This window comes from Haliotis cracherodii, unplaced genomic scaffold (assembly GCF_022045235.1).
Source record: "Haliotis cracherodii isolate W230 unplaced genomic scaffold, xgHalCrac1.p SCAF_23, whole genome shotgun sequence".
NCBI lineage: Eukaryota > Metazoa > Mollusca > Gastropoda > Lepetellida > Haliotidae > Haliotis > Haliotis cracherodii.
Genome location: NW_027266279.1, coordinates 4,146,018 through 4,171,125, shown reverse-complemented (window position 1 = coordinate 4,171,125; position 25,108 = coordinate 4,146,018). Strand labels below are relative to the sequence as shown.

The 25,108-nt window shown below is 38.9% G+C and overlaps 1 protein-coding gene across 5 annotated transcripts in view; it reads left to right on the top strand.

Moving 5' to 3' along the window:
* LOC139471691 (uncharacterized) overlaps positions 1–25,108 on the top strand; it is a 70,627-nt gene that overhangs the window by 7,653 nt on the left and 37,866 nt on the right. Inside the window, exons 1-2 of one of the 5 annotated variants that reach the window (XM_071254150.1) lie at positions 18,651–18,683; positions 24,099–24,172. The exons of 1 other annotated variant lie outside the window; for it this stretch is intronic. The gene's annotated coding sequence lies outside the window, so the exon portion shown is untranslated. 3 more of the 5 variants (XM_071254151.1, XM_071254152.1, XM_071254149.1) reach the window with 3 other exon arrangements.

The following is a 25,108-nucleotide window of genomic DNA, read 5'->3' as shown; positions in this document are numbered from 1 at the left end:
AACTATTCACATGACAAGTGACAAGTGACGAGAGACTTCTTTCATTTTTCAATGTACCGGTGGTCGTCCTTTTATCAAGTACTCTACATGTGGACGACAAGGAAAACCAGAAGGTTCCAAGTGAAATTTCAGGGTATTGAATACTCACTAACACCCACATATCTAAAACACATAATGTTTACCTCCAAATGGATACATTGTTTTTTGGTGTTGAATGTATTGATCTAGAAGGGACGCACATCAGGAACATAAGGTGAGGAGGACAACAACGTTCTGTCACAAGGTTTAGTAGGTTACCATGGTAACATGGCCGTTTTTTATCTCACTATGTATACTTCTGTTGCATCAAGCCACTAGTCCATGAACGGTATGCTATGTGGATGTGACTCATGATGTAATGTTTGTTTCTTTGTTTGTTGTTTAACTCTTTCAACACCAGTCAAACAGAAGCTTTTACTGTTGTGACACCGAGTTCCCAGAGACTCTGGGGTGATAGATGAAGCCTATATTTATCAAGGCAATTATCTGCTTGTAAAACTTCTTTGATACAATATCTTATTCACCATTTGAAAGATCCAATCCTACTATTTATACAAATGAAACCTCTGTTTATCACATTATTTAGATAATGCATTTACAAATCAATTAAGTTCTTTTTAAATAAAAAATGTAAACTAACACACTCATAACATCCAGACTAAGCACCAAGGATGCGAAGATTCGAAGATTTTCAGCAAATGTAAGATTTCATTATATCCGGTTACCTATTTCTGTTCAATTTTCATTGTTTACGTAAATGGAAAATTATTTTTGAAAGAATTTTAAATGGTATCTGTTATCACCCATTTCCCAATAACAGCCGCAGTTCGCTCAGTAACATGGGGAAATAACAGGAAATACCTCCCTTTTTAGTGGCTTCATTTGAATCACACGTGTGTCGAGTCCTTCGATGTTTTGGCATCATTAGAAAGTTTATGCTGTCATTAAATGACAGTAACCTCCCCTGTAGTATTTTCATAGCTGTAACATAGGATTTAACATGAGATAGACATTGTTTTCTAATGATGCTTTCTCGCCGAAATCTGCTTCTAGGTCTTTGATTGGTCAAATTTAAGCATGTGACCTAAGGCAGCCAATAAAATTACAGCAATGCTTACTGTCTTTGTTAATGATAAATATCATATTTAGACTAAAAGTTTTGGTTATGTCATGTTATTCTAAACCTGAATGCAGGAAATCGTGACCTATGTAAAAAAATATGGAACTTCGTGTGTGTACCATGCTAGCAAGCTGTGCAATGATTTCTCGTGCATATATTTTGGCATTAAACATTGTGCAAGAGCATAGAAATCGTTTGACTTACTTAACACGCGATCGCACAAAAAGATGGAAATAACTTAGATGGAAGTTCAACAACTCTTAGATATATTTTTAAAAAATTATATATTTTACTTGATTTGCCTTATTTTGCTGTTTGACATGTTCTATGTGGACCGGCTGTCGAAGCAAGTCTCCGAGAATTATTTTTCAATAACATTGTGGGAAATAGTGAATAATTTTTTAATCTTTTGATAAAATATAATATATTGAAAATGAAATATGTATTTCTGACATTGTGAAATGCGATAGATTTATTAAATGAATGATGTGGCAGGTAGGTTCATAAAACTATTTACTACTTTGATGTGGCAATGGCTTCGCTAGTATTGAAAGGGTTAACGGCGGGCGGTCTGTAAATAACTGAGTCTCTACCAGACCATCACAAGCATCTATCTTCACAATTGGGATACGATGGCATGCATTAACCAAGTGAGTAAGCCTGACCACCCGAGTATCGTGTTAGTTGCCGCTTATGACAAGGGTTGCTGAAGGTCAATTCTTATTTGGATTTTCACGGCTGCATGACGTAATGTATTGGGGAGGGATCAGCCTTGTTGACAGGGTGCGATTTCCCATGGACATGGACTGCACTGCAGATTTAAATCGCAGATTGCACTGAGAGCAGTCATTAAAATGTGAAATATTCCACAAACAGGCGAATAAATGTCACTTGCTTCATATTTATATCAAGTATGCAAGATGTAAACAAATTGAAATAAAATTACTTTCATTTCTCACGATGTTCATGTTTACATCCTGTTTATGTATGCTACAGATCACAAATCTGCGCTATATACACGTTAGCCAAAAATATGTTTTAATTGTAACATGGTTATGATTGGGAGATGATTATGATCATGTATTACAGTGATGTTGAAGTGTAAATGTACTTGTCCCAGAATATGTCGTACGATGAGTAAACTAACATTGTCTTTGTGTTTACTTTCTGGGAAGCATATGGTGCAGCCAGTATATCTGTTATGCAGTCTGCACTAGGTGCAGTGAAGAAATAAATATGAAATCACACCCTGGGTGACTGTATATCATCGTACACCGGCAGCTGAGGACTTTGCTCATGATATCAATCACCATGATCACAGCTCTGTCTGATCCAGACTTGATTATTTACAGGATGCTGAGAAAAAAGGAGTGACCAAATTATCAGACAAAACATATCAAAATAGGGCTTCCTTTGTCCGTTGCCACGTTTTCACAGATATCCAACATATTTTACTTAACAATTGTTTTGTCAGTCATGATTGACTGATGCAGTGAATGTCTGAAGTTTATTTGTGCCATGTGTTTGACTAACTTGGTGTGTATACTATTTAATTGAACAGTGTTGCGTTTCACGTCATTTGCATTGTTGATGGGTAATAAAAGTGTCCCAACTGATGCATTCCTAATACGAACTGTTGAGTTGTCCATTCTGTGGACAGGTTGAAATGTTAATGAAGTAAACATAATATGTTATACACAGCAAAAAGACAAGTTTGGATATGTTTACAAACATGAATATTTTATGAATGAAATGAGAGATGACAATTTCAAGTGTGATGTACATCCCCTCTGCAACAGAAGTTATGTCTTTTTATGTTTTGGATATTTTAAAAAAACTTTTGTGCAACCCATGGTGATGAGTGAGTAAATTGGGATCGGACAGCCTTGAGCAATATTTCAAAAGTCTTGGTTAACAATGAAAAGAATTGGTTTAGCTATTTGTACCAATGTGGAGAATTAAAACATGGACCCACTTGCAGAAAAATAATTTTATCGCTATGACTTTCGTAAGTCTTTGTTTAAGTATGAGCCGAGTATCACCGTAGCGCTAAGATCACTTTGTGAAGGTAAACCCAGGGTCACATCCTTAGTGCTTTTTATTTTTTTAAATATTTTTTCAGAGACTAAGCGTTAGTCTACCAGCTGTCTACTGTAATATCCTGCAGTACTGTATAAATGCTAAACAAATAAAAAAACATATAGAGCTACCCATATTTAGCTTCAGACCCATTCTAATTAATCATCAAAAATTCATGAACCATAAAATATAAACAATAGCCTGACGATGACAATAATATAAACAGTTAGAAATAGACGACATTAGTTCCTTTCATACCTTGCATAGTATTCACCAGGGAGTACTATTTTTTGTGTTGCCCATGAAAGTTCTTAAGGCTCGATGTAAAAAAGTCCAGTAAGACCCTTTTCTCGTAAGAGCCTAACCCTAGTTTATAGAGCACATCAAATTTCGGGAAGGAGCAATTGCCTCTACATCAGGCTTCATGCAACAGACTGGGGCTTGTGTCAGTCCGACACTATAGAACCTGTAGTTGGTGACGGGAGGTGCTGCACTTTTAGTGTGATGAATGAGATATATCTCTAGAAGACATCATTGTAATTGAAGCACCATGATCTATTTCGTCAACCATCAAAGAGTTATAGACCTTCACCAGACTCTTCAAAGATTTAAGACTTTTGTCTGATGTCAGCCTTTCAAGACTTTCTGTTACAATGAGTAGGCTTCTTGTTGGTTGGTTGATTGTATGTTGAAGGTTTGAGTGGACACATAGGTGACATGTGCGAAGCACATTTGTAATATTCCCTGTTGGAATATGGTTGGATCAGTGCTTGCTTACCCACAGTGTGAAGAATAGGTCTGCAGTGCCCCCAGCTTGTCTTCCTGTGCCAATTCCCAGGAAGAATAGATCTCCAGTACCCCATGCCTGTCTCCCTGTGGCAATTGTCAGGAAGAATAGATCTCCAGTACCCCCTGCTTGTCTCCCTGTGGCAATTCCTAAGAAGAATAGATCTCCAGTACCCCCTGCTTGACTCCCTGTGGCAATTCCTAGGAAGAATAGATCTCCAGTACCCACTGCTTGTCTCCCTGTGGCAATTCCCAGGAAGAATAGATCTCCAGTACCCCCTGCTTGTCTCCCTGTGGCATTTCCCAGGAAGAATAGATCTCCAGTACCCTCTGCTTGTCTCCCTGTGGCAATTCCCAGGAAGAATAGATCTCCAGTACCCCCTGCTTGTCTCCCTGTGGCAATTCCCAGGAAGAATAGATCTCCAGTACCCCATGCCTGTCTCCCTGTGGCAATTCCCAGGAAGAATAGATCTCCAGCATGCTATGCCTGTCTCCCTGTGGCAATTCCCAGGAAGAATAGATCTCCAGTACCCACTGCTTGTCTCCTTGTGGCATTTCCCAGGAAGAATAGATCTCCAGTACCCTCTGCTTGTCTCCCTGTGGCAATTCCCAGGAAGAATAGATCTCCAGTACCCTCTGCTTGTCTCCCTGTGGCAATTCCCAGGAAGAATAGATCTCCAGTACCCACTGCTTGTCTCCTTGTGGCATTTCCCAGGAAGAATAGATCTCCAGTACCCTCTGCTTGTCTTCCTGTGGCAATTCCCAGGAAGAATAGATCTCCAGTACCCCCTGCTTGTCTCCCTGTGGCAATTCCCAGGAAGAATAGATCTCCAGTACCCACTGCTTGTCTTCCTGTGGCAATTCCCAGGAAGAATAGATCTCCAGTACCCCCTGCTTGTCTCCCTGTGGCAATTCCCAGGAAGAATAGATCTCCAGTACCCCCTGCTTGTCTCCCTGTGGCAAATGCCAGGAAGAATAGATCTCCAGTACCCCCTGCTTGTCTCCCTGTGGCAATTCCCAGGAAGAATAGATCTCCAGTACCCCCTGCTTGTCTTCCTGTGGCAAATGCCAGGAAGAATAGATCTCCAGTACCCCATGCCTGTCTCCCTGTGGCAATTCCCAGGAAGAATAGATCTCCAGCATGCTATGCCTGTCTCCCTGTGGCAATTCCTAGGAAGAATAGATCTCCAGTACCCCCTGCTTGTCTCCCTGTGGCAATTCCTAGGAAGAATAGATCTCCAGTACCCCCTGCTTGACTCCCTGTGGCAATTCCTAGGAAGAATAGATCTCCAGTACCCCCTGCTTGTCTCCTTGTGGCAAATCCCAGGAAGAATAGATCTCCAGTACCCCCTGCTTTTCTTCCTGTGGCAATTCCCAGGAAGAATAGATCTCCAGTACCCCCTGCTTGTCTCCCTTTGGCAATTCCCAGGAAGAATAGATCTCCAGTACCCACTGCTTGTCTCCCTGTGGCAATTCCCAGGAAGAATAGATCTCCAGTACCCCATGCCTGTCTCCCTGTGGCAATTCCCAGGAAGAATAGATCTCCAGCACGCTATGCCTGTCTCCCTGTGGCAATTGCCAGGAAGAATAGATCTCCAGTACCCCCTGCTTGTCTCCCTGTGGCAATTCCTAGGAAGAATAGATCTCCAGTACCCCCTGCTTGACTCCCTGTGGCAATTCCTAGGAAGAATAGATCTCCAGTACCCCCTGCTTGTCTCCCTGTGGCAAATCCCAGGAAGAATAGATCTCCAGTACCCCCTGCTTTTCTTCCTGTGGCAATTCCCAGGAAGAATAGATCTCAAGTACCCCCTGCTTGTCTCCCTTTGGCAATTCCCAGGAAGAATAGATCTCCAGTACCCACTGCTTGTCTCCCTGTGGCAATTCCCAGGAAGAATAGATCTCCAGTACCCCCTGCCTGTCTCCCTGTGGCAATTCCCAGGAAGAACAGATCTCCAGCACGCTATGCCTGTCTCCCTGTGGCAATTGCCAGGAAGAATAGATCTCCAGTACCCCCTGCTTGTCTCCCTGTGGCAATTCCTAGGAAGAATAGATCTCCAGTACCCCCTGCTTGACTCCCTGTGGCAATTCCTAGGAAGAATAGATCTCCAGTACCCCCTGCTTGTCTCCCTGTGGCAAATCCCAGGAAGAATAGATCTCCAGTACCCCCTGCTTTTCTTCCTGTGGCAATTCCCAGGAAGAATAGATCTCCAGTACCCCCTGCTTGTCTCCCTGTGGCAATTCCCAGGAAGAATAGATCTCCAGTACCCACTGCTTGTCTCCCTGTGGCAATTCCCAGGAAGAATAGATCTCCAGTACCCTATGCCTGTCTCCCTGTGGCACTTGCCAGGAAGAATATATCTGCAGTGCGCCCAGCTTGTCTCCCTGTGGCAATTCCCAGGAAGAAAGATCTCCAGTACCCCCTGCTTGTCTCCCTGATCAGCTGAACATCAATATAATATGTCTGCTTCTGTTCCATGACAGTTTCACTGTGTCTCTGTGTATGATAATTTATTGGTAGTTGTAACAGCATTACATATTTGTAACAATCTGTTGACACTGTGTTTTACAGCCTGCCTCTTTGCTGCATTTCAGAAAAATAAAATATTCAAATGTAATTCTAAACTGTGAAAGACATCATCAAAACTGCTGTACAAAAGAAGTATGATGAAAATAAAATTCACCGAAATGTTCACACTAACCAGTCAAAACATTTACTTTGTCTTTCAGTGTATAATGCATCCTTCAGTATAATGCATACACCCTGTTGCAAATTCGTATATTGTGTGCAGTCAGACAATATGTCGTATCATGTTTGGTGAACGAACAGGACATTAACTTGGTCACCGAAAATGTGGATTTTGTGATAATACATATCTACAAATTTCGATGTTATGTCATGTTACGCTGGGTATTAATATATCTTGCACATAATTGTCTCATAAATAAGGCGGAAATAGCTCTCAGCTGAACACAAGTTTTCTTCTGAGGTCAACCAAACATTTTATTTTAGGAGTACATGGTGTCCTAGAGAAGTGTTAAAAAATTAATAAAATACTGACACTATCACAGTGACGTAAGATTGCGCGTTTAGAATCTAAATATAGATATGGGGTTTCCCAACTGAAATAAATGTGAAGGTGCTGGTACTAGAAGATTGAGAAGCATTTGACTGTTTATTGTATTTTTTATGTGATAACTTACCAAAATGTATTTTAAATGGTACAAAAAAATTTAAATAGCAGCATTTATTTCTAAACGTGCATACAAATTTTCTGGGCATGACTGGATGCACTTTATATTGTTTTTGCATCCATTTTTGTTTATACAAGATGTATAGGATGCAGGATATCTCATCCAGTAGATCCAAGTAATAACTGAAGAATTTTTAATGCAGTGATCGGAAGAAGTTAAATCTGAAAATATTATTTTACCAGGCGTAATATTTTCTTTCATCTTGTTATTTTTGTTGCTACTTTTGATATAAATATTTAAAATTCTAATAATTGTAAACCCAGAAATTGTGGTCATCTGTTATGAGCCCAAATTATCAGTCAGTATTTTACATCTGACACTGTCAGCATAATATTATGGATAATATTTTCAACCTTGGCTTGGTGCCAAATATAGCTTTGAACCACCTGAGACACCTGAAAAAATGAATGTAAAAATTGCCATTTCCAGTGACCTTGTTCTTCACTTTGTGGAGATCTGTATGTAGAATAGGTCTCAAGTACCCTATGGATGTCTGTTTGTGGAGATCTGTGTGTAGAATAGGTCCCCAGTAACCTATGGATGTCTGTTTGTGGAGATATGTTTGTAGAATAGGTCCCCAGTACCATATGGTTGTCTGTTTGTGGAGATCTGTGTGTAGAATAGGTCCCCAGTACCCTATGGTTGTCTGTTTGTGGAGATATGTTTGTAAAATAGGTCCTCAGTACCCTATGGATGTCTGTGGAGATCTGTGTGTAGAGATCTGTGTGTAGAATAGGTCCCCAGTACCCTATGGATGTCTGTTTGTGGAGATCTGTGTGTAGAATAGGTCCCCAGTAACCTATGGATGTCTGTTTGTGGAGATATGTTTGTAGAATAGGTCCCCAGTACCATATGGTGGTCTGTTTGTGGAGATATGTGTGTAGAATAGGTCCTCAGTACCCTATGGTTGTCTGTTTGTGGAGATCTGTGTGTAGAATAGGTCCTCAGTACCCTATGGTTGTCTGTTTGTGGAGATCTGTGTGTAGAATAGGTCCTCAGTACCCTATGGTTGTCTGTTTGTGGAGATCTGTGTGTAGAATAGGTCCTCAGTACCCTATGGTTGTCTGTTTGTGGAGATCTGTGTGTAGAATAGGTCCTCAGTACCCTATGGTTGTCTGTTTGTGGAGATCTGTGTGTAGAATAGGTCCTCAGTACCCTATGGATGTCTGTTTGTGGACATCTGTGTGTAGAATAGGTCCCCAGTACCCTATGGATGTCTGTTTGTGGAGATCTGTGTGTAGAATAGGTCCTCAGTACCCAATAGATGTCTGTTTGTGGAGATCTGTGCGTAGAATGGGGCTGCAGTACCCTATGGATGTCTGTTGCTCAATCGCTCACTCACTCCTACTCACTCAAGAACAGGGTTAGAAATTGTCCTTGCCAAACTGCCCAATAGTTAAGGTATCATAAGGACTTGTAGAAATTTGCCATTTTTAAGAGTTTTGCTATCTATTATCATTATAAGGACAAGTGGACCAAAAATGTTACTTTCTGTCGCTGAAGAATATTACTTGATAAGCCTATAGGGAAAAATCAATGATGTTCTATATTTCCCCTTGAACTTTCAGTTATTTTCATGCAACATATGTATGACATCATGGGGAAAAGTTTCAATACTGATTTCAGTTGCAACAGGGCTACATACGCATCCTGGATTATATGTAGCATTCTCCCACAGCGAGAATCATAACATTTACCAAGGTTCTTGCTATTGTCAGTCGCCCGCTCACGCTGACATCAGCTCGGAATTCTTCGCTCCATCGAGGGTTTATTTTTGCAACTCATTTCCTTGCATCACTGCACCCACAGATGCAAAACCTTGGTAACTGATGCCAAGCTCAAATGCACATTGTTCTGCTATGCGTGCTGTGCTATGCTGTAGGGCTGGTATTGACTCCAGGGATGGCAGGACATAAGTGACTACCACACTGTTATCACTTGCATGGTAAGCTTGTTCAGGGAAAGGTTATGTAACCCAGCAATTAGTACATGTAGAATTGATTCCAGTCGTGTTGGCAAAATAAGTTGGTTATTTGTGTGTCCTGGTGGTACTGTTGGTAGTGTTGGAAGCATTGAAACACGCTGGTTGTTTTTGTTGATACTTTTTGTTCAACATGCTGTATACAGCTGGACTTCAAAGTTAAACAGAGTTTTGGTGCTGTTTCAAATGAATTATTTTGGTAAACAGTGTAGAGTACAACAATAAACATGATAAAGGACTGATGTATGGAACTGATTTTAAATGGTAGACAAAGATTAATATCAGTGTTTGAATACATGTTGAGTTTAGAAAATCTTTATTTTTATTGGTGTTAAGAAAATGTTAAAGAATTATAAACTGTCTGGAGTTACGTATGTTCCTTGAGATCAGTTTAATGGCTTGTCCCAAAACACCTTTGGGCTTGAATTGATTGACTGGCATATTGGACCAGTCATACTTGACTTAAACTCATGTGACATGTCTGTGTCGTCATGACGACATCAGGGACCAAGTGCCATGTTACTTGTAATTGCTGACAATTTGTGTTGAGTGAATTGACGTAAATGTCTCAAGAGACTAAGATATGTCCAAACATTTATGAGATTGTTCGATTGCAACCAATCATGAGGAAGAAAGTTTTGGTTTTTTTTCTAAAAAAATAACTAAAAAAAAAATAGCCTCGAATAAAATTTCCTGTGGGAGTTTGAGATTCACTGTGGGAAAATGGAGAGACAGCATCAGTTACCTCCCCTGTCTTACTTCATCATTATGGATAGTATTTCAAGGATTGTCTGAAAATGTCAACACACAGTCACTATTGATATGCACTACTCACAAGAAGTTGAAGAAATTAAAAATGAAATTGTGATTAACATGTCTGAGGTAAAACATCAATTTGGTTTTGATGTTATGAGAACAAATTAATGTTATTTCAACATAATCATTTATTTTACAGTTCATTATGATTTAATTACAGCTGTGAGTGACTTAATCATATGGCATATGTAATTGTTAGTAACCATTGCCAACACTTAAATTACATCAATAATATTTTAAGCAAGTGAGCTACAGTGCATGTTGTCATTTCTCTGATTTAATGACCACACACAGTGTTCCTTTCCCCTGAGTAAATACATACTTCATCTACTTTGTTAATCCTTTTAACTTATTGACCTTAATTTTGTCAATTTTTCCTTCTATTTCCAATGGTCTCTCCCTTCACCCCCCTCTTCCATCTCTCACCCCCTCCTTCATCTCTCACCCCCCTCCAATGTTCCCCTGCCTCTTTTCAGTCCCTCCCTGCCAATGAATATGGATTTGTATCTTGTCTGTGTTCGGTTCAGTGAGTCTTTCCACACCAGAGGTAATTCTACTTCTTCTGTGTTCAGCCAACCATAAACAACCTCGTGCTTCACTGGCACTGCAGGATGGCAAGCTTCCAGAATTTCAGGAACTGAAGTGATGTAGAAAACATGGCCGCCAGCTGATTGTCAGCCAAATTATGGCATGCAAGCAGGGCAGGAAATATATTAGCAGGTTGGGTGATGTAGTCTAAGGATGACGAATATTGGAAATGTAGATTGAGGTTTTGGATTGGGGAATCAATGTTTTTGAATTTCTGAAAAGGGGTGTGAATGCGCCATGTTTGATTTTGCGGAGTTTCAGAATTGTCCTGTTTGATTTTCAGAATGTATTATCGTTGCTGTAATTGAATTCCTTGGAAAGTGGACTGATGTTGAATTATTGGGGGTAATTCTGCGGAAGACGTTTTTTATACAGGTGAAAATTAAAGACGGCATCATAAGCTTGATTTTGTTTAATTCCATTATAGACAAATCTTAATTGTTATGTTTGCATGTGTATTATAACATATGGCAACCATGGAGATTGGTATTCCTGTGAGTGCCACGAGGTAAACCTTTTTGTATGCATGGTACATGACCAAGGAGACGATGTGTTCTTGAAAAAGTTATCAAAATACCTACACCCCATGGTGGAATTGTGGGTGTTTCTAACAATGTAATCTTGAACAAGTTTATGTCACCGGTGTCTAAGGAATCTACAGCACCAGCTGTGCAGAGTTACATCCCTTACCACTGTGGGATTCCACGTGGATACCATGGGTTTTATGTCCCACACTCATCATGAGTGTCCATAGTTCTCAGTGGGAATTCCTGGTGAGAATTGGTCCCTAGTAATCTGTGATTTCAAAAGAGGACACACAGTGGATCAGGTGGTCAGACTCCATGACGTGGTTGATTGTCAGTGACATCAGCATGGATGATTGCCCACAATCTCACTCATTGGTTTCTTTGGCCCAGGCTTGATAATGTATAAACTGTTGTCATTAAGCTGGAATATTAATGAGTGTTTGTCCATGTCCATACATCTGCTTGTCGGTGCAACCAAAATGGAAACTCCACATGAGGCTGATGCGTTGTGATGTTAATGAAGAACTTATTATCCTCCCACTCAGCCTCTTGAAAAAGTGAAACAATGTGTTACATTATCATGGCAGCTGTGTTGAAATGTGATGTTTGACCTAAGTTCTGTTGTCTGAAATCCTTTGCACATCAAGAAATGGATTATTCATAATCTAAGGTTGGCGGATGGGCGGTCGGGTTGCCCCAGTGGTTAAAATGTCACGCCGAAGACCCGGGTTTGATTCCCAACATGGGCTCAATGTGTGAAGCCCATTTGTGGTGTCCCCCGCCGGGATATTGCTAGAATATTGCTAAAAGCGGCGTAAAACCATACTCACTCACTCACTAAGGTTGGTGGGGTAGCCTAGTGACAAAGGCATTCGCTCATCATGCGATTCTGGGTTCACATTGCTGGTAAAAGCTGTTCAAAACAATATTGGCTCTCTCCATCTTGAGATATAATGGACCTGAGATACTGTGTTCCTGAGATACCTTTAAGTCAAGTGAAGCTTTTCATTATTGACTGGTTGACATAAAATATATTATATGTACATTGTTGGGTAGTTGTTACTGATAAGTTTCCTCATCAATTGACCCTAAGGGGATGGATAGACCGTAGACACTGATAGGCTTCTAAAGATCATTATACTTCATGGTTGCCATGGAGATTTATGATATTCTATAGATTCTTCTTACTGTTGTCATGATATGAGCATTGAGATTGAAATGGATATTGTTCTTTGCGACAATAAAAATAATTTTAAAATCTTTGTGTGTAGGCTGTTTAATGTTTATGGTTTGCAACACAAAGCTAAAGAGCTATTGCCACAAGTTCCCTTGTATGTTCAACCTTCCTGATTTCACAAATACATAATCCATGACATGCGTTCAGCTGATAGCCTCATTGTTTCAATGTCCTGTCTCTCCCGACAATTAGCCATTTGAGCCTCACCAGTCCAGGCAGGTTGAAGCACCAACAGCAGGTAGCCCAATGATGAAGCTCTAGAATAAACTGAAATTCGAAACGCATACTCTATGCATGAAAGGTTATGGTGAAAGATAGATTAGTGCATGGAAATGAAAAATGCCACACCTGAGCGGTCGGTGATATGTTGGCTGTAGTGGGTTGAGGATGCTGGGAGGTTCAGAGACGAGCAAGGCTAATAAGGTATGCATTTCAAGCCTATTATTCTCTTCACCTGCATGGGGGATCGTCTTGTTATACATTTTTCATGAAACGTTTGAAACTCAACACAGGCTTTGTTTGGTTCAGCATGAGTGTTTTGATGGCGTGGCCAATGAGCGATAGCCAGGACTTGGATGATGATGAGGTGAATATGTCGCAGCAGGGTAGCGGTGAATTGGACATGATGGGCATGTCCATGTGGCATGGACTATGGTACCATCAAATATACATTTGCTTGGAAAATGTGACAACTAACTGAAGAAAGGAAATAAATCAGGAAACCCATACAATGTTTCAATACAAAATGTTTTGTTATGGCCTAGGAATAGATATAAGTATTTCAGCTTTGTTAGAAATTGTGTATCTGATAGCAGATTGTTGCTATGTTACTGGGTTCATCCTTTGAAAAGAAGTAAGTTTAGATTTCACTGGTTCTGAAATTTCAATGTTACATGGTGCTCCTTTTCAATTTTAATTTAGTTGTAACTCAAAAGAATGCATTTTCAGCGACTAAAAAATTTAGTTTTCAAAGGCCTTGAATGTAGAAAGTAGACCTTGAAAGACCCCAGAAATAAGAACACCCAAAAATTGACAGGCAGTGCCTATTAAAAAAATTCTTTTTTAGAGATAGAGCTATAGTGAACAAATTTAGTTCAAATGTCTTTGTAACTAAACCTTTTTCGATAATAACCCTTCTGCACTGCTGTTTTGTGAACAAAAAGGCTGTGAGAAGAAACAAGAAAATTACAGCCTCAAACAGACTCCCTGACTTGTTTGATGCATGTCATTGTGTCCAATGAGATTGATGCTCATGATGTAAATCACATGATTGTCTGTTCCAGATTTGATAATTTACATTCCGCCGTCATATAGCTGGAATATTGCTCAGTGCAGTGTTAAACAACAAACAATTGCTTACATCTGTGCTCATAATGTCGTTCACTGGATGTCTGTCCAGATTCATTCCTTTACAGACCACTGTTGTCTAGCTTGAATATTGCGGAGACAACAACAGGCACTCGTGTTGACAAACTAACTCTATGCTTGGCTTAAGAGCAAAATGTCCTGGCTGACAGCTTGATGGTTACTCATGCTATCAACCACTGTTTTCCTCGTCTAGACTGAAATAGTTACAGGCCTCTGTAATATGGCTGGAATATTGCTGAGTGCATCATAAAACAAGACTTGCTCACCCACCCACAGCGGTACTTTTCTAGCAAGAATTTATGATGTTGTGGTAAATGACAGGTTATTTTCTTTGGGGAATTTCATGCAGCATTTAGTTCCCATTAAAGTTAGCCTGACCCAGTGGGAGGGAATACAGCACCGTGCCTTACGTCATATTGCTTACAACATTGTTGTGTTAGAAAATCACTCAAACACATGTACACCATGTAGTGTATATCAAGTAAAAAAGGGGGGGGGAAAAAACACTGCTGAGAATTGATGCACCGAAATCCCCAAAAATCTGCCTGGCATCCTCATGGTCGCCTCTCCTCAGCTGTGTCCAATGGCGAGTATCGTCCCTAGCAACTGGGATATCAGTGTATATCTAGTGAAGAGGGAGGAAGTCTTGCTTGTAATTAACCATATATCCAAGCCTGGTAACAGGAAGTTTTAAAAGTAGGAGTAAACGTAGGAGTAAACGTCTGAATTGATAAACGACAAATGGTGCTGGAAGCATGTCTGTAAATAAGCCCTAACTAGACAAGTCGGCATTTTTATGATTTTGCAAAACACATGGTAGGATGATAATGGCTTCGAGCTGGGCTCTCCCAGATGGATCCTGCATGTGTTGTAAAAACGTATTTTAATTCAGCGTGAAGTATAAGAAAGTCCTCGATGAACTCACACTTTGGGCAGGCATGGAACTACCTGATTTATGAAGGTGACATAAAATTTCTCGTTTTCGCTAGACTGTTGATGTTGTGTTTATCAGAGTTGGAAGCGTTCCTAAAACATTGAAAGTGGTGAGGTTTGTGGTACTCTTGATGGGGAAGGTGTGTGATGAGGTTAAGGCGTGATGGTGTCATTTGAATGCTGTCTTTCAAAAATAATCTCTGTTGGAATTTTGGGCCATGTTGGTCTCCATTACCTTTGCTTATTATAAAAGCCTACTAAAAATATGGATGAAGTCATTTTGGTGTGGAATGTTTGCCGTCATGTTGTAATGGTGGAGGTGCCTCGTGCTATCAACCACTGGTTTGTCATCACCAGATTAATATATGGAATGCTATGATCCATCTGGAATATTTCTGACTGTTGTTCAACAAGGTCAACACACTCACTCACTCACTCATTCATTCAATCAATTATGCCCTCACATTGGCGCATGGGTGGCCCAGTCATGAGTCTTCTTTGAGCTGCAATTAGCTGTGCAGTGTTGCATCCCTTAAGCGTGCCAGAAACTTATGGATCATGAATTTATATCCCGGATTCTCTCCTACTCTGTCTTGACACCCAGCACCAGCTCATAGGTTTCACCAACATGGTAAACATCTACAACCTGCATCACTTTCTCCTCCCACATCAAGCTGATGAACTGAAATACTGTGACACATCATACATGCCATTCAAACGCAAAGCTTTACTACTAGTTCAGTATATTGTAAATAACACCTTAACACTCACCTTTACAAAACATATCGCAAACACTGTTATTTATACAGTGGATTAACAGTGTAACCAATACCTGTTGAGTTTCCCCTCAACAAAATGCAATGTTATGATAGATATATAGACCAGTAACCCTAGCCTGTTGCAACATTTTTTCAACAGCTTGATGTGCTTCAGCAATTGGACTTGATCCCATTAGCAAAGATGGTGAAAACTGAGAAATTCTGTGAGTAATGTGATCAGTTATTTTAAGCCTATTCCAGCAAAAAAGCGTACAAGGGAAGATAGACGTAAACAGCTTGATACAGCGCATAAGGAAACTGTTGACTCTAATTTAATTAGAGGTCTGCATGCGAATGGGAATCCGTTAAGTAGGAGGGATGTCAGGGATTATAGCCCCCCAGCGTGGGGGTATACGGAGGAGGGTATACCAGTAGTTATCACCATTCAGGGAATATGTATATATAATACCTTCTTGTTATAGGGAACGTGAAGACATGTGATGGTGTGGGTAACTTACTCGTGTGTTATCGGAGCTGCACTGGCTAAGATTTGTGTAGACAGGGATTTTTGGTGGGTTTTTTTCTTAATTGTGTGAAAGTGAAGTTCTTGAGGACAAACTGTACTCTTCTATTTTCTATTTATTGATTGGGACATTTCAGTTGTAACCTATGCCTTCTTTGGGAGGTTGTTTTGGTAGGTTTGAAATTCAAAATGTCCTAGTGATTCTTAATGAACATTGATGATGATTGAATACACGTGTATCCCTGTGTTTGGTAAGATGAAATAGAGAATCTCACCCAAGTGTGTTTTTTTTAACTATTTGATATCAAAAGACATGAGGGTGAGATTCTATTTATCATCCAACTTTTCATTTTGTAAACAATAATAACCAGTGTCTTGAGAGTAAATTGTAAAGCTAACCAGCTTCAGTGATCAGTGATGTCATTTGATTATGATGCCATACTAACTGATGTCACAATGATCTGCAAAGCATTGTGATGCAATTTCATTGTAGTGAAAGGATATTTTGGATGATAAATCATACTCACTCAGTCACTCATTCACTAACTCGCCCATTTACACATGGATGCACTCACTCACTCACCACAGTTGCCGCTATGTCACTCATCCTAAGTTCTAGGCGATTTTAGTCCAGATGACCAGTGGCTGTTTCAGTGTTAGGAGGCCCACGCCCACTTCCACCCCTGCACTCCACCCATCCCCCAAGAATATAGCTGAGGTATTGCTAGAAGCAGTGTAAAACACTCGCTCCCACACCATATACACAATTCGTGTTACTTGTCACTTTGAGATTCATGAAAATCAAACACAATTTTTAACTCTTATTCAACTGACACAGTATATGACATGAGGAATTAAAGTGAAATGTGTGAATAAACTGCATCGAGCACATCATTTCCCTGTCAACCAAGGACAGCCATGATGGCTTCTGTTGTACATTTTACTTTGCGTGGGCTCAACCCCCTCCTCCCTAGCCTCACAAAGGTTCCACTGGGTGCTCTCGATTTGTTCGGCATGGCTTGTTCGTCCCCAGGAGTTACGCTTTGCTAGCCATGAATATTCCCTGCCACACATGGGGTGAGGAGGGTTTCGATCAGCGATTCTCAGAAAATTGAGTCTGTTACAAATACAGAGAAGGCATGAGGTGTGGCGAAGAAACGTGGTCGCCCGCCATGCCCGGCATGGTAATTCTTTGCCTCCGTATTCTGGGCATGCTCATGTACTGAAACCTGTAACTTTTTTGTAGATTGTATTTGTGGCTGCGAAACTGATTTTTTGCCTGTAAATGTTTTTAGCCCATGTACCTGAACCTTGGCCTTTGGGTTGTTTCAGGAAGAAGTTTGCTGTTAAGATTGCTTGAAACAAGGAAATTTGAGTAAGGTGTGATGATGTAACTGATAGTGTTATTTGATTGTCATATGTTAAGATCACATGTTGATAATTGTGGAGTAATGATGGGAATTAAGTTCTATGATTATGCATGCCATGTTTCTGAATATCTGTTTCTGTATCTGTATCTATGTCAGCCATATGTTTGCTTGTCTAGAAGTGTTGCTTGTAGTGATCTTGGATAACCTGAAAGTGTAAATAACTGGTGGGTGTTCATGATATAGATATGGAGATATATAAAAATATAGACATGGCCTTGATGAGTCAGCTCTAATAATATACACTTTATCTTGATGGGAAAGCTGTGACATGAAACATGCAATACATGCCTTGTACATAGAGAAACCTATTGACATAAGACTACTTTCATTGAAAACATGTAACTTTGCACTCTCACTCACTCACTCACTCACTCACTCACTCACTCACTCACTCACTCACTCACTCATACAGTGGCAACAAGTGTCATACAACTGTGAATGTCTGAATCGTTACACTGTAAGTGAATATACTGTTATTATTTCTTTTTGTAGGGGGGCATGGGTGGCCCAGTTGTCTAAGCCTGTATGCAGAATTGCATCCCTTAGCTGCATGCCAGAAACCTTTGATGAGTTCAAATCCAGATTCGCCCTGATTCACACCACACCTGTGCTCACTGGGTTTACTTCACCTCTTTCAGCTGACATGTCATGCATTATATATTGAACTAAGCGGCACTGCACAAAACTCACTAACTCTTTTTAGTGGGATGGTCAGGATGACAAGTTAAACATAAGGATGTCCTTTCAATGAGAATTATTTTTGTGGATGATATGCTTTGCATGCCCATACTTCAGGGATGGTATGAGAACTGAAAGATAAATTGTTGATGTTCTTGTGTAGTAAATACCTAAAGCTACAGTTGACCAGCAAGTAATGCAAGTCTGTTTCACAAATGGTAAAGAAAAAAATCTACATCCCTTCGTTTCCATGGAAACAAAATAGGAATCACCTGGGTAAGTAAGCCAGGTGTGCGGTGAAGCAGAGAAACCCGTTCATGTGGAACCCAATCTTATCATGGCTGTATCATCAGAGGTTAACTGGCATCCCATATTTCGCCAGCTTCAACATGTGGCCTACTATCTCTGTCGTTGAGAAATTACGCAGTGCTCTGTGAGCATTGGCTGTGTCTGCTGGCGTTGAATCGTTTGTTTGTGAAGTCACTTTAAGAACTGTACTGTACTAATTGCTAATCCAGGGGAGCTTGGGTGTTCTAAAATACTCCTCAAAGCTATCAGTGTGGAGAGGGTATGTCATGGTAGATCTTAGATTGTCACAAATCCTTGTTCTCTATCTGTGAACATCATCTTCTTCCATGGAGTCTTAATCGCTAGTTCTGCATGTGTTATGATAGTGTGCCATTGTCCATCATCTGTTACAGGTCATCACACGTCATTGTAGTCTTTCTGTAAACATTGTCTACTTCCATGGAGTCTTAATCGCTAGTTCTATATGTGTGATGATAGTGTGCCATTGTCCATCACCTGTTACAGGTCGTCACAGGTCGTCACAAGTCATTGTAGTCTTTCTGTAACCATTGTCTACTTCCATGGAGTCTTAATCGCTTGTTCTATATGTGTTATGATAGTGTGCCATTGTCCATCATCTGTTACAGGTCATCACACGTCATTGTAGTCTTTCTGTAAACATTGTCTACTTCCATGGAGTCTTAATCGCTAGTTCTATATGTGTGATGATAGTGTGCCATTGTCCATCACCTGTTACAGGTCGTCACAGGTCGTCACAAGTCATTGTAGTCTTTCTGTAACCATTGTCTACTTCCATGGAGTCTTAATCGCTTGTTCTATATGTGTTATGATAGTGTGCCATTGTCCATCATCTGTTACAGGTCGTCACAGGTCGTCACAGGTCAATGTAGTCTATATGTAAACATTGGCTACTTCCATGGAGTCTTAATCGCTAGTTCTATATGTGTTATGATAGTGTGCCATTGTCCATCACCTGTTACAGGTCGTCACAGGTCGTCACAGGTCATCACAGGTCATCACAGGTCATCACAGGTCATTGTAGTCTATCTGTGAACATCATCTAATTTTTGCAGAATTGTATGGTCTCCATTGTGTCGGTCACAGAGGTAATGCCCAAAAGACCTGTGTTGAAGATGTCATGTGGATATTGTTATGATCTTGAAAAATGTGACGATATTACCAGCCGATTGAATATGTGATATGTATAGTGATAGTCTGTTGATAACATGAAAAATGAATAGGTATATGGATAGAACTGGTGATATGTATAGTGATAGTCTGTTGATAACATGAAATATGAATAGGTATATGGATAGAACTGGTGATATGTATAGTGATAGTCTGTTGATAACATGAAATATGAATAGGTATATGGATAGAACTGGTGATATGTATAGTGATAGTCTGTTGATAACATGAAATATGAATAGGTATATGGATAAAACTGGTGATATGTATAGTGATAGTCTGTTGATAACATGAAATATGAATAGGTATATGGATAGAACTGGTGATATGTATAGTGATAGTCTGTTGATAACATGAAATATGAATAGGTATATGGATAGAACTGGTTATATGTATAGTGATAGTCTGTTGATAACATGAAATATGAATAGGTATATGGATAGAACTGGTGATATGTATAGTGATAGTCTGTTGATAACATGAAATATGAATAGGTATATGGATAGAACTGGTTATATGTTTAGTGATAGTCTATTGATAACATGAAATGTGAATAGGTATATGGATAGAACTGGTTATATGTATAGTGATAGTCTGTTGATAACATGAAATATGAATAGGTATATGGATAGAACTGGTGATATGTATTGTGATACTAAGAGATCCCTCGATATGAAAAGGCAGTAGAACCTGTGATATGTACATTATGAGACAATTGATATGAATTGTTGATAGAATCAGTAATATGAAATTACTAATAGAACCTGTGGTGTGAAAAGTTGATAGAACCTGTGACATGAATAGTTGATAGAACCTGTGACATGAATAGTTGATAGAACCTGTGACATGAATAGTTGATAGAACCAGTAATGTGAATAGATGATAAAACCTGTGATATGAATAGTTGATAGAACCAGTGATATGAATAGCTACAAGAACTTGATTTTTTGTTTGTTGTTTAACGCAGCGCTCAGCAATATTCCAGCTATATGATGGCGGTTTGTAAATAATCGAGTCTGTACCAGACAATCCAGTGATTGACATCATGAGCATCAATCCACGCAATTGAGATCGATGACATGTATCAATAGTTGATAGAACCTGTGACATGAATAGTGGATAGAACCTGTGACATGAATAGTTACTAGAAGCTGTGGTGTGAATAGTTAATAGAACCAGTGATGTGAATAGATGACAGCTTCTGTGATATGATTAGTTGATAGAACCAGTTATATGAATTACTAATAGAACCTGTGGTGTGAAAAGTTGATAGAACCTGTGACATGAATAGTTGATAGAACCAGTTATATGAATTGCTAATAGAACTTGACATGAATAGTTGATAGAACCAGTGACATGAATAGTTGATAGAACCTGTGACATAAATTGTTGATAGAACCTGTGGTGTAAATAGTTGATAGAACCACTGACATGAATAGTTACGAGAACCTGTGATGTGAATAGTTACTAGAACCTGTGATGTGGATAGTTGATGGAACATGTGATATGATGCTTTGATGCTTTGTGTATTTACATGTTAGAAGTTTTCCTGACTGGTGTGCCACACCTGCAGAATGGGGAAGTATTATAGAAGTAACATAATTTCAGTCACTTACTCAGATTAGATGGAGACAGTCACTTGGTTTCATGCAGCTTGGAACTACCGTAATAAAACGGTCTGGAGAAAAACTATAAATAGTCTCTCGACCTTAGGGGCTTATACGGTCCTTTCGTTCTACGAGGTAGTTCAGATCTGGAAATGGTACATGGATTTGTTTCCTTGAACCAAATATTTATCCTAACTTTCTATCCTAATGCCAGGCTATTTGTTTAACTTGGTTCACAAATCCGTGAACTTCAAAAAATGTACTTGTGAAAAATTAAAATTATTTTTTTTATTTTTTTTCATGTTTTTTATTCCGCAACCAGCAGTATGTAAAATGTTGTAAAGAACTTATTTAGTGTCACTACCGATATAAATTTATATCAAATCTTCAAAACACAACAAATTATGACGTATCCCTGTTCCCACCCCTGCTTATTTTCCTAACTAATTAATATTTTAAGGAAATCAAAGAAATATTTTAGGTTAATTTGTTAATTCTTATTGTTTTCCACCTGTTTTTTGGCCTGAAATTCTGTAAGGAAAAGCATGGCCAAAAAAGATTGATTTATCATTAGTTTGAGACTGGTGGATGTCGCTGACATAAGCATGGCCAATAAGCAAACGACTTGGTCATAAAGGTATATTTCAAACTTATCCTATCTCACTTTATGCATTCATCCTTCTTCCATACCCTTGTGTGAAATCATCCTTGCTTGGCCCCAAAAAAATAATTGTTTCAGAGATTTTATCGTGTATCGATGTTTCGATGAATATTTTATCTTTATACTGTATTGGCACAAATTTATTAACATGAGTACTTAATTAATAATTCACTGCCACAGAAATGTCAACATTTGTTGAAAGTTGTCAATAAGATTGTTAATATATATGAAGGCAGACAATGTAATTTGAAATTTTATTGGATCAAGCTAGTTCGTATTTAGCATGAATATTAATCGATTCATCATTATTCTTTCAAGTTCATTTATCATAACTAAACTTTCAAATCAATGACCACCCAATTGTGTTTCCAGTTTCCTAACAAACCTTGATTTGTAGCACATGAAACTTAACCTTTTTTCCTGGTTATCTCAAGTTGAACAGCTTTTCTGTATTTTGTGCCATTAGCGTGAATTTATTACACTTCACTGAAGATTAACTAGACATTATTGGGTTTCATTTTGAAATGTGATCCATCCATTCATCCATCCGTTATTGTTTTTCAGCATAATTTACATACCGTTCTTCATGAAACTTAGTAAATGCGTCAGACATTCACTCAGCTGGTGTCTTTTGCTGTACAAAAGTTTTTGCATTTTATTTTTCGTCATCAAGTTGGAAGGGTTTGTTTCCAGAGCATAGCTCCCATACCGTTTTTTCATCAAACTTTGTACATGCATCAGGCAAATGCTGAACTGGTGCCCCTTGTCATTCAAGTGTTTAACAAATTTGTACTTTTTTAGGCATTTCCAAGGCAACAAGTTGGACAAGGTTCAAGATGTCTTGATAAACTTTGTATTCAGATGAGACTCCTAAACTTTTCAATCTAGCTATTCTGACAAAATAGAACTTTTCTGACAAAATTATTTTGGCCAAACTGTTCTGGAAAATTATTATTCAAAGAAAACTGTTCTGATGAAACTATTCTGATAATGTATTCTGACAAGCTGCACTGAAAAAACTATTCTATACTTTAGAAGAAAAGTAAGTGATCATGAATATTTTTGCAAACACTGAGCTCCTTTCCATGTGTATGGGATGTAACAATCAGGGGTCCGGCAACGGTCATATGCGCCGGACATGTCCGATTGGGAATCTCAAATGTCCGGTTTGAAATATTGCTTACCGGACATTTAAATTTTTCTGTCCTGACATTTTAAAAAACAAACAGGGTCTAAATAATTGATGAGCGTTATCGTATCCCTTCAGCGAATTCAGGTGAATAAACAGGTATTACAAACTTGGGCAATAAAAGTATGAAATTTGATATAAAACATCACTAGACATGATGATTTACCATTTAAAATGTATTTCCTGCTCTCCAAGGCTTGAGTTTATTAAAAATTGTAAGTAGATTTTGGGAGCCATGCTTTACCGCGTACTATAACCTTCTTAGTGCTATATTGAAGCAGGCAATAACGAGGGAACACTGTCCGTAACAAGTTGTAATGTGTGTGAAAAGTCATACTAAAATACGCTATTTGAAGGGGACGTGGCTTAAATGCAAATGTCCGATTGGGATTTTAAATTTTCTGAACCTCTGGTAACCATGGTAACAATATTTCATGCTCCTTTACTTTTGTACAGTAAAAAAACAAAACATCTGTGACAGGACTATACCAGTACCAGTACCAGTACCAGTACCAGTAGCAGTTGTAACAAACCATACTTTCAAAACTATACCAAGAAAATTATTCTCACAATCTCACAATTTCTTTTAAAAAAGTTGAGATGTTTATAATGTTAAAATTTAGTCTCAAAGTCATGAAGGATTTCATAACTATGAAAATATGAAATTTGTTTAAATTTGATGTTGTCAATGTTAATCAATTTTACATGTTCAGTTAGAGTCAGGACTTTAAATTGAAATGATATAGTCAGAGTGACACTGACAAAAATTACAAAGAATATATACACAAGTATGTTTGCTTGTTGTTTGTGTGTTCCAACACCTTTGGGATTTCATAACCTTTTCAATATGTCAATTTCTTCGAACAAAACTTTATGTTTATTATCATCATCAAGTCGACATGCGTAAAGACTCAAGTTGTTTCTATCAGGGATACTGACAAATCATGCAAAGTGTCTATGCACAATCTTGTTTGGTTGTTTGTATTTACAAACACATTTTTTGCTTTTATGACTTCTGTGTCGGTCCAGGTGAGCAAGACGGTAACAGGATCAGCCGCCATGTTTCCCAGTCACCATTGTGTAATCAACACGATCTCCACAAGGTGTGTCTCCTTTGCAATTACCATGAAAAAATTGCGGATTTTGCACGCTCTGATTGTGTCCAATAGATATACCCTCTCGCTTGGTTCTATGCACTGAGCCCTAACGTGGTGTTTTAGTGACGAGTCAAGCAGGTGAGCTTTCCCCCATTCACACAGCGTGGAATTTGATCCCACGATCGAAATCCTGTAATTTGAATTAATTCGAGAGCTTTTAAAATGTCGCGTGATTTATTGGTTAATTTTGTTCAAACATTAGCTAATATGATCCGCTAATGGCCTCAACATAAAAGCGTACCCAATTTTACGGCATTAGTTTCTTTCGTTGTTATGTATGGAGTTTTATTGAGATCATAGCTCAGTTCCTGATGGTGTGTTAGGGGTTCGACCTCGCCTTGTAAACAGATTGGTCAGTCATGCATAAGACATACAACAGGCTGCTGTACAATGCATTACCAGAACAAATTTGGATGACTTTGAGGAACAGTTCATTGTTGTTTTGCACCAGTGACAGTTTATTTTGATTTCAGATATTTCCAAAGAATTTTGAAGTGGATGACCATTGTGGATGATAATAATGATGATGATGATGTTGATAGTTATTATTGGGTGCTTTATTCCATGCACTGGGCATGACATTAAACATAGTGAAACAGTGTACCACATTTTAAACAAAACCATGTCTGTGATTGTCATGTAGAAACGGCGTACCACATTGAAACAAAACCATGTTGTGATTGTCATGTAGAAACAGTGTACCACATCTCAACAAAACCATGTTGGTGATTGTCATGTAAAAACACTGTACCACATTTCAACAAAACCATGTCTGTGATTGTCATGTAGAAACATTGTACTACATTTAAACAAAACCATGTCTGTGATTGTCATGTAGAAACAGTGTACCACATTTCAACAAAACCATGTCTGTGATTGTCA